Raw genomic sequence first — 10,100 nt, 5'->3', positions numbered from 1 at the left:
TAACACATACACAATTATTTGCCTGCATTAGTAAGATAGGGAACTTGGCCCAATCCCTATCATATATTCCTTCTGAACACTTCCAGAGCATGAGCTGGGTGAAAAATGTTTTTTTTTCTGTCCTGCAAAAAATTCTTGAGATTTAAACATTTTCCCTGTCCTGAATTAGGACAAAGTCAAAATTTGAAAATTTCCATGAACCAAAAATATGAAAAACTGGGCCAATCTAACCACTTAATTTTGATTATCTGAAAATGTTTCATTTCAGTTTTGACCTTTTTACAAAATAATTTTAAAGTTTTGAAACAAAGTTGTTTTGAACTGACAATTTGAAGCTCATTTCAAAATTGTCAAAATGGAATCTTTTGATAATTTCAAAACTATTTCCCCCAAATTCAGGAAATTCATTGAAACTGACCCTTTTTCACCAAAAAATTTGGTTTTGACAAATCTGCTTTTTCTGATGAAAAGAAGTTTCAATGAAAAAATCCCATCCAGCTCTAGCAAGAGCAATGTTACCTGTTTCTTGGGTGCCAGAGACAGGCAAAAGGGTTTAATAGAGCATTTCTGACAACATAAGTAACGATTTAAACAGGCCTGTGAAATATATTTGCAGCTCCCCCATGTTATGATACTGTCCCTTCGCCCATAATCTTCTGTGCAACTCTACTGTCTTCAGATTATGACCTCGAGGACACCTATGCATGGATTTGTATAGGTTTGACTGGCTCCGCAATTGGAACGTGGACCTGGCCTGTTCCTGCAAAGATTTACACACACAATTAACTTAATGTATGCGATGAGTCCCTTACTAAGATTGTTTTATGCTTGTACAGTGCCTAGCACAGTGGGGTCCTGTCCAAGACTGGGAGCTCTTATAATAATAAGTTAAGAACATGTGCAGTCTTCGCAAGACTGGAGTCTTATGAAACAACTCTGTTGATAAGGCACAAGAAAGAATTCAATTAATCTCTGGCATAGTACTGTTTGCTAAGCAATGCTAATAGGAGTAAAATAAAGTCATTTACTATTGTCCCTAAAGGAAGCAGATATTAATTTGACTATATACAAGGAACAGCTCCGTGGAGTAAAGAGGAGACATTTTTGCACAGTAAATTTTCAGAGTAGAACTGCACTGTAACTTGCCTGTGGCTGCCTAACCAATAGACAGTGGCGAAGTATCACTGTTTTCAAACAATTCAAGAACTTCATTCCTTTAAAAAAAAAAGAATCACCCCAGAGGATAAATGTATGTGAAAACTTTACAAGAATGTTTAGCTGCAGCTGAATGCTTTACAGCTCTAACTAGATTTGTTTTTCTACTCTCCTGTACATTTACCATCAGGCTTTTAGTCGTTTCATGAAAATATCAATTCCTATTTCTAAAGAAATAATTTACTAACCCTGACGAGCTGCAAGGAATCCAAAATGTCAAAGGTATTAAGTCCAGAAATAGTTGTAGCCAGATGCAAAACATTATTCTTTCCAACGAAGGTCCCTTCTTGACACTTGGTATATGTATGTATGCATTTAGTTATTAAAGATATATTGAGCAATGGTTACTTGCACTTTTGAATATATTTTAAATTTGCAAACACTTGGTAGAATATATTCAGCCCATAAGTTCTCAAGGTGAAATAAAACAATGGCTAAGATCTCTCATATGCAGAGATTTTCCAATAACTTTGTACTTTAGGGAAAAAAAAACCTCTGAGGACCACAGGCAAAAACAGTATAAACGGAACCATCTGACTGGGGATTGCAAATGACCAATGATGTCTAAACTATGCAAGTGTAGTGCCAGACTGGCCTGAGATTAAGTTACAGTGTGGAATGACCTCACTGCTTACACAGAACTCAGCTCTTCCTTAGGTCTGGCAATTAAATTAATCAGGAATTTTACTGTACCCATGTCTACATCTCTTTCTGTGAAGCTCTTCAAAGTTCATCAAATCACTGAGCCTGATATTCATACCCTTATATGCTATTTGGGACCTTGATTATTATGTTCAGTGGGTACTGTAGGCAGTGACTGAAAATGTTTATAAAAGAGACGATAAAAATCAGACAAAGAGGCTCCCTGTCTGCGGCCATCTGTTGTGTTACGTTTGACAAGCACTGGAGAGGAGAGAAATGTTATCTGAGGACTGAATAACTTCCTAAACTGAGAGAGATTTGGGTAAGTTCATTTGTTTTTTCTGTACCTTTTCTTCCTGTTAAACAACTTTTCCCCATGACTGACACACAAAGAAAGGAACCAATGATCATCCCAAGCATCAAATATTACCGAAAACAAGCATCATCTGGCGGTGACAGGGGAGAAGGGATTTGTGTTTAAAACTGGCTATTGTTGATAGCTGAGTGACAGAATAGCTGTTCTAAGCAGCTTGCCCCAAAATGTAGATATCAAAGATTCCAGCAGCTTTATTTCTTTGCTCTGTCTTCCAAGACCCATCCCCATTACTTCAGGTAACACCTTACGGTAGCTGAGCTATACCATTTGCTAACGTATTTATTCCTTTTAGGGGGAGATTAGTTTGTAAGAAGCACATTGTAGCCAACTACCAAAGACAAAAGCCTCCAAACTAAATCTGGAATCTGAAAGAATACTTAGCAAGTTACACAAAGGCAGAAAGAGAACGCATTTACATTGACCCTCAGAGGAAAAAGTTGGCAGAACGCTCTCAGTGAAATAAAACAGTTGGGGGGAAACACATGTCCTGCAATTCCTTTGCTTATGATAGCAAGTATCATTTTCAATGGTCTTGAGAGAGTGAAAACCCCTCTGCTTTTTTTGGATTAAAATGAATTGATTCAACTGTAAATTAGCAACAGATGGTGTGTGTGTGTGTGTGTGTGTGTGTGTGTGTGTGTGTGTGTGTGTGTGTGTGTGTGTGTGTGTGTGTGTGTGTGTGTGTGTGTGTGAGAGAGAGAGAGAGAGAGAGAGATTTTTTAGCACAATACCGTTAAAAAAATGATACTCCACATATGTAAATCAACCTAGAATTATAAACATGTCACATATTACCAGTGTCATCACTGCCAGACTTTAATTAATCCTTTAGCACAAGGTCCCAATTCAACAAAATACTTCAGTACATACCTCAAGCTAAGTTCTTTGCTGAATAGGGAGAGGTTTAAGCATGTGCTTAAATGTTTTGCTGAATCAGGGCCCAAATCCTGGAATGATAAACAAAGGGTAGTTCTGAAACACAGGTGAGCCCTCATCTGACAAATGAAATAGCACAGTTTAAAAATATGTAAGTGGATTGATTTAACATAGGAAGCAGCCATTGTAACTGGCATGCAGTGGCTGCAGGTTGTCTACCTTGGTTAAAGAAAAAGGGGCCAACTTCTGTTCCCATTCACACTACTGGAGACCCACAGTGTCAAATTCACCATTGGCATAAGTGAGCACATCTCTGAGTTCAGGCAAGTAGCACCCATTTAAACAAGCAGGAAAGTTAGTCTGGATGGATGTGAATGTGGACAAAACTGTGCCTCAATTGATTATTTTCCTCAGGAAAACCTCAATTTAATTCCTTACAGGAGAGACCCATGAAGGAGGACATTTCCTCTCTGTTTTAAGTTTATGCATAAAGGGTAGTTATAGATCCAATCCTTATAAAGAAAAGAGTAGAGCTAGGCACAAAACCATCTTTTCTAATGCCATTTCCCCCCTCTTAGTGTAATGAAAATTTCTGAAGTTATTTCGCAATTTGCATGCTCATTTTTGCAACCAGTTTGTGAATATCTTGTGGGCAGGGGTTATCTTAAAATAGAATTTGCTAGTTTCATTTTACACCTGAAACACTACAGGAAAAGCTAATACATGAGAGAGAGAGAGAGAGAGAGAGAGACTATTCTGATAAATATTATCTGTTTTAACTTCAAGATACATTTGGTCAAATTCTGCTATCACTTACAAGGCATCCAACACCATTGTACCTGTTTAACAAAGCACAATTTGACCCATTACTTCTTTTCTAGGCATATGTATTGAAAACCTCCCCCATACAGTGCCAAAGTGCAAACATATAGGGCTAGATTTGACTTAAATTGTAATCCTACATAGGGCTAAATCCTGCAGCCCTTACTCAGGAAAAGTCACCATTCAAGGTAATGCTGGCTTTGCCTGAGTAAGCACTGACAGGAAGTGGCAAAATTCTGCAGACATCTCCAACCTGATGCCAGAAAACACTGTAAGAAGAGTGGCACTCACTGAATCTCTGTTCTGATTGAAAGCTGAGTTTCCCTTCATTTACATGAAAGCACAACAGATGAGCTTTCCCCTCTCTCCCACAAAGTGGTCTGGAATTTTATCTGAGTAGATCATACTTTGAGCCATACTTTGACATTTTTAAACTGTCTTGTTCTCAGACAACCCTGTACTGTCAAAGGGCAATGTCATGCCAAGTAGTATTAAATTTACATCGTCCTGCTGTATTGTGATATATGGATGAGTATACACATTATACACGCGTGTTCTCTGCCTGTCTGCTTTGTTCTTATAAGCAGAACTGAGCACACTATGCGCAGTGAATTAATTCAATAAATATACCCCCTTTTCTCAGTTCATGAATTATCGTAACCAACTGATTTTTAAAAATGTATCTGTGGTTTGGAGTTGTTTGACAGAGTGGTTATGCGGGCAAATTTCAGTTGTGTACAGATGCTATGCTTAGACTTGTCACAAAAGTCATGTTGTTGTTTCTGCTTCCTGATTAGACCACTGAAACTTTAAAACAGGCAAATAATTAATAGCAAACACTCTCATCCACACTTGAATGGAGGTCTCCATAGTCGCAGTCAAGCCCAAAGCATTTGTGTGAATAGCCATATATTTGCAAACGTAGGAAAACGGGCTGGAACTTCAATCAAGATTTAAAAAAATGAGTACTAATTGGCACTCATTTTTGAGCAACCAATTTAGCACACGCTCAAAGGGGATGGATTTTTTAGAACCACAGAGCACCTGCCATTTGAAAATTAGACCTCTGAAGTTGGTGTCATGTTTCATGGCACACGAACAAAGAAGCTAGATAATAAATACTCTTCTGGAAAGCTATAACATAACATAACACTCCTTTATTACTTAGAAATCAGAATGATAACACACAAGAACCTGAAACCAGAAAGAGACAAAAACAGGCTGCTCCCTGAAAGAGAGAGGCACAACTCACCCGATCTTAATTTGTATCAGAGGGGTAGCCGTGTTAGTCTGGATCTGTAAAAGCAGCAAAGAATCCTGTGGCACCTTATAGACTAACAGACATTTTGGAGCATGAGCTTTCGTGGGAGAATACCCACTTCGTTGGATGCATGAATAGCATCTTAATTTGAATATAGTAGCTGACAGTCTAGATTATGTGCTTTCCTACAGAGTCCCCTAGCCTGCAAGCAGGATTAGGAAAACACCCTGACCATTTAAAGTAGCAATTTACAATTTCAATACACCACAGTTGAGCACCCAAAAGTTGAGGCAGTCACTTTTAAACATCTTGGCCATTGGTTTAAACAACATTCTGATGTTAGACTCTCAGGCCATCAAGCCTTTGTGGTTGAGCAGGAATGGACCAAATGGAAAACGATTGCTACAGCTGATTGTCTGGCTAAACGTTGAAGAAGAAGAAGGTGGTTGGTTTAAAGCCAACAGCCATCCAAAATCCAAGCACTGTAAACAAACACTGATTGACAGCATTCAGCCAGATGTACTTGCAAGTGGGAGGCAATCAAACAGAGAAACCCAAAATATCAGGTTTCTTATTCTTGCATATCTTGCTACACACAAGAAGCAAACAGGCTGAACTGTGTGACAATACAGCATGCACAGGGCCACACAAGCCAGCATCAGATTTGTTAGTGTAAGAACAATAGCATCCTAATAACTTTAATGTTAGCTATATTGCATCTTTCATCTGAGAGAACAAATAAGTTTATAAGTACTCTATGATATTTATTCCTGCTAACTTCCCAGCTATAACAAACAGCATCACACCATTTGTTATAACTGGGAAGATAGCAGGAATAAATGTATTTCTAAGGGAGATTGCATTTTGGTACTTCCAGCACCGATGAGTTAGCAGGCAATGTCAATGTAAGAAAGGTTACACAATTTTTTTGAAATGGTATGAATGGGAGAGTAGAGAGGGGCAGATATGCATCTGGATAGACGCTTTACTACTTTGTCTGATAATGGAAGGAAGAGAAGGAATTTTAATGTTTGTTGCAAACTTTCTTATTCCCGAGCAGCTCAAAAATTGCATAATAGGCTATCGTGAGCCATGAAATATAGACCCGAACTTCCCCAAAGCTTAGGGCTTTTGGCTCTTGTGTTCTCATTTGGGCCTCATTTCTTGTTATTTATTCATGTTTCTTGGATTTGGCTGTCGATTTGAATTTTCCTTCTGGAATAGTACTTGCCCACACTAGTTTCACTGAACCTTTCCAGGGGGCCGAGTTTGCATGATTTCATAAAAAATTATTTTTGCTGAGAGTTTCAGATTCATTCAAACGCAGAAACTCAACCTGAAACCAGCTAGTTTAATTGGATCTGTCAAACTGAGAAATGCCAGTGTTTCTCTAAAAGACCAATACATTGCTGGTCTTGCAATTAAACTCTATTGTGAAACACTCAATCCTCCCTTCTTGCTGCAATCCCAGGGAAGCCAGAATCTCTCAGCAAAGAGATTCAGCTAAATTTCTTGAGAACCTTTGGCTGCTTAGATAGTCAAGTTGAACCCCCTAAACCAGGCAAATTAGAAACTGTTGATTACCAGTTTTGTTATGAGAGTTCTGCACAGCTATAAATAGTACCTGGGTTTTGAATGGTGGGACTTTGTTTCTTTATTATAGAAATTGTTACATTTTCACCCCAAAGAATAGGGTGTTTGTTTTATATTGGGACGGTTACAGAATTCTCTTAGTGGCTAGAACAGTTGCAGAGAGTGAATGAGCCTGATTAGCTGAACCTGGGTTTACTATGCAGTGACTGTACCAATGGTTCTCAACCTATTTACCATTGTGGGCTGCATATGCAGCTCTCTGTGTGTTATGTGGGCTGCATCCACATACTATATAGTATGGGCCTGAGAATGCCGTATGGGTCGCAGCTGTGTGCTGATTGGGCCACAGGTTGAGAACCACTACCGCAGACATACCCTCAGTGCCCTGTGCACTGCTCTGGCAATGTACAAGTGCCTTAAACTGGCACATGCACTTTGCACTTGCTTTAAGTAACAATCTGTAACGAGAACGATGTACAGCTGAGACTCAGGCCAAATATGTTTTATTCTTCGTCCTTCCTTGTGCTCATGGAAGGAATGTGAAACTGAAGCTATTTACAATATGTTGAAATCAAAATGCCTGTCTCCCTCTCTATCATCTGGAGAGCTGAAATATTGTGGCGCCTATAAACCAATCAAGGATTTTAGAGCACTGTTTTCCTATGAAAAGTGCCCATTTAGAGCCCAACCCCAGAAGTTCTGAACACCCACCACTCACAATAGGTTCATCTGCCAGGATCAGGCCCTCATGGTGCAAATTGTATTAAGAATCTAAGTTACTGTAGTTTTAAATCTGAAGTTAAATCTCAACTGAATGAAGCCCCAAAGCTTCCAAAAGATTTTATTTTAAATTGCTTTCCTATTTCAGACTCCCTGTTTGTGTACATTGTTTGTAAGCTCCTTTTACACAGTGATTCATTCATAGCAGCACTGGCTGCTAGATTTCCTCCAGCTAGTGCAAGTCATTAGTCCAGCTGCAAAGCCTTCTTGAATTCATGCAATAGTTTGTGTCTTGTGGACATTCTGTGGGTTTCTTTCATGCTTTAAGCTCCAGTTGGGCTATTTATAAATGTCATTTTCAAGTGTTGCACTCTGTTAAAACTGCAATCACAGTTGTTTTACACTGTATATTTATACAGAAATGTGGCTAGTCAAGAAGCATAGAAACCTCAGTTCTGAATATAGTAAGTTCAGTCTAGAGCTCCCTGTGCACCCAGAATAGACTAAGCTGAGGCAGATCCTCCCAGGTATGTTTTAAAAAAAAAAAAATAAACAAACTTAAAATGTATCATTAACTTACAAGAACACAATCAAGACTGACAGGAGAGAGCCAGATTCTTGTCTATTTCATGCCGCGTGTGTAGGCTGTTTGATCACAAACAGCCTAGGGCACTGGGATTGGTGGTGGATGGTCACTCAGCACACCTGCAGTGAGGACCATGTTACACCACTTGTTTTGTGACAGAGGGTAGATTTTTCATTTTCAAGAGAACATTGATTTTAGGGTAGGTTATCTGTAGGGATGGTTAGCTATCGAGAGTTCCCATCCCTCAGAGCAAGACTTGTGGGCACTCAGATACCCTGCCTACACACAAAGGCCTAGCTGCTGTCCTGTGCACCATTAGCAGTGCTGGAGCCCCTGCCCCCCGGCATTTGGACTGGTGTCGAAATCTAGCTGAATCAGTCAGAATTCCTCGCAGGGGCTCTCCAAAAGCATGCACCAGTGCGCTTGTTGCACCCCCCTAGAAGAGGGTGCAGTATCCTTCCCTAGCTCCATTGGCTGGTGTGGAACAGATGGAGTAGGGACCACAGACTTACCCTCATTCCTTTCCTCCTCTTTCTGAGCACCTATTGCCTGCAGAAGCCTCAGAAGGAAGCAGGTGCTATGCGCTGAAGGTATGTCTGCACAGCAGAGGGGAGCGTGCGTCCTAACACAGGTAGACAAACATGCTAGCTTAAGCAAAGTTGGCATGGCAAAAATAGCAGTGTGGCTACGGCAGCAGCTCAGGCTAGTCATCCAAGTGCAAACCCACCCGACACCTGGGTATGCACTCAGGCAGCTAGCCCGAGCCACTGCCCACACCGCTCTTTTTCGTGCACTAGCTCGAGCTGAGCTAGCACATCTGTCTACCCGCCCTGGGAAGCAAGGCCCCAGCTGAAGTGTAGGTCGACCCCCAGCGTGATCCTGAACAGCCCCTGTGCAGGGGAGCAAGGGAAGGGGAAGCTCCTTATGCCTTTCCTTGCTTGCACAGCCAAGCAGAGGCTTGCCAGAATCTGGCCAGCAAATGGACATGGAAGGTGCTGAGAGATAAGGGACTTTATGCTCTGTGGATCTGCCAAACAAAACAAAGCTCCACTAATTCTTCTTCCAGCTCCCCTCTAGGAAGAGCACGGTCAGAATTCCCATTCCTGGCTCCTCCCTTCTCTAACAAGAAAGGATATGCCCCCTCCCAGTTATACCCTAGCCGTATACCCCTCCTGTTAGAAAAAAAGGGCGGATTATCTACTCCCTACATGATTTTTGGCTGGTGCTGGTCCCACTTGTCCATACGGAGTTACTCTGGGCTCAGTGCCAATGGTTCACTGCATGTTGCCTGCTCCCTGGAATGAGGATGGGGATTAGGCAGTTCATACTGAGAGGGCAGGTCGAGGGTTCCAAGTAGGGTGTTCCGGCCAGTGGCATTCACTGCAGGCTGAAACTCAAACTTGTCCCAATGTTTCCAGCTGGCGGATGTTCTGAGTGTGCTCTAGGTCTGTATACGTGTAAATAGTTAATATTAGATGGCGCTCAAGAACATGGAGCATAGCCCCTCCTGGGTGTTGCAGGACCAGTACAACTTGTGGAATGCAAATAGGTTTCCTTGTGCAGCTCTTCACCAGTGCCTGTAGTGGCCAACATAAGCCCGGCAGTTAGCCAGTCTGCAGTTGAGGAATTCCAAGTCTCCCAAGTATTAACTGTCGTCTTTTTTTTTTAAACTATAGAAGGAGCTAGTAATAATCTCTATGTTGCATAACACTTTCCATTTTAAGAGTCTTGTGACATTTTTTGAGAAGCTCCACTACATCCATTGTTTGCAGTAGGCCTTTGAAATCTGACAGGGAGAAGGCCCTTGGGGTAAAGATATGCTTTTTCTTTGTTCCATGAGATTCTATTCAGATTTAAGTATCAGAGGGGTAGCCGTGTTAGTCTGGATCTGTAAAAGCAGCAAAGAGTCCTGTGGCACCTTATAAACTAACAGACATATTGGAGCATGAGCTTTCGTGGGTGAATACCCACTTTGTCACATGCACCCACGAAAGCTCATGCTCCAATAC

The 10,100-nt window shown here is 40.9% G+C and overlaps 1 protein-coding gene across 1 annotated transcript in view; it reads left to right on the top strand.

Moving 5' to 3' along the window:
• Positions 1 to 2,050: 2,050 nt before the first annotated feature.
• Positions 2,051 to 10,100, top strand: part of LPAR4 (lysophosphatidic acid receptor 4) — a 77,087-nt gene continuing 69,037 nt past the window's right edge. The window contains exon 1 of the mRNA XM_039489375.1: positions 2,051 to 2,179. The gene's annotated coding sequence lies outside the window, so the exon portion shown is untranslated. The remainder of the gene's footprint in view (positions 2,180 to 10,100) is intronic.

Source organism: Mauremys reevesii, linkage group 9 (genome assembly GCF_016161935.1).
Source record: "Mauremys reevesii isolate NIE-2019 linkage group 9, ASM1616193v1, whole genome shotgun sequence".
In the NCBI taxonomy this organism is placed as follows: Eukaryota; Metazoa; Chordata; order Testudines; family Geoemydidae; genus Mauremys; species Mauremys reevesii.
This window is presented reverse-complemented; position numbering and strand designations above follow the sequence as displayed.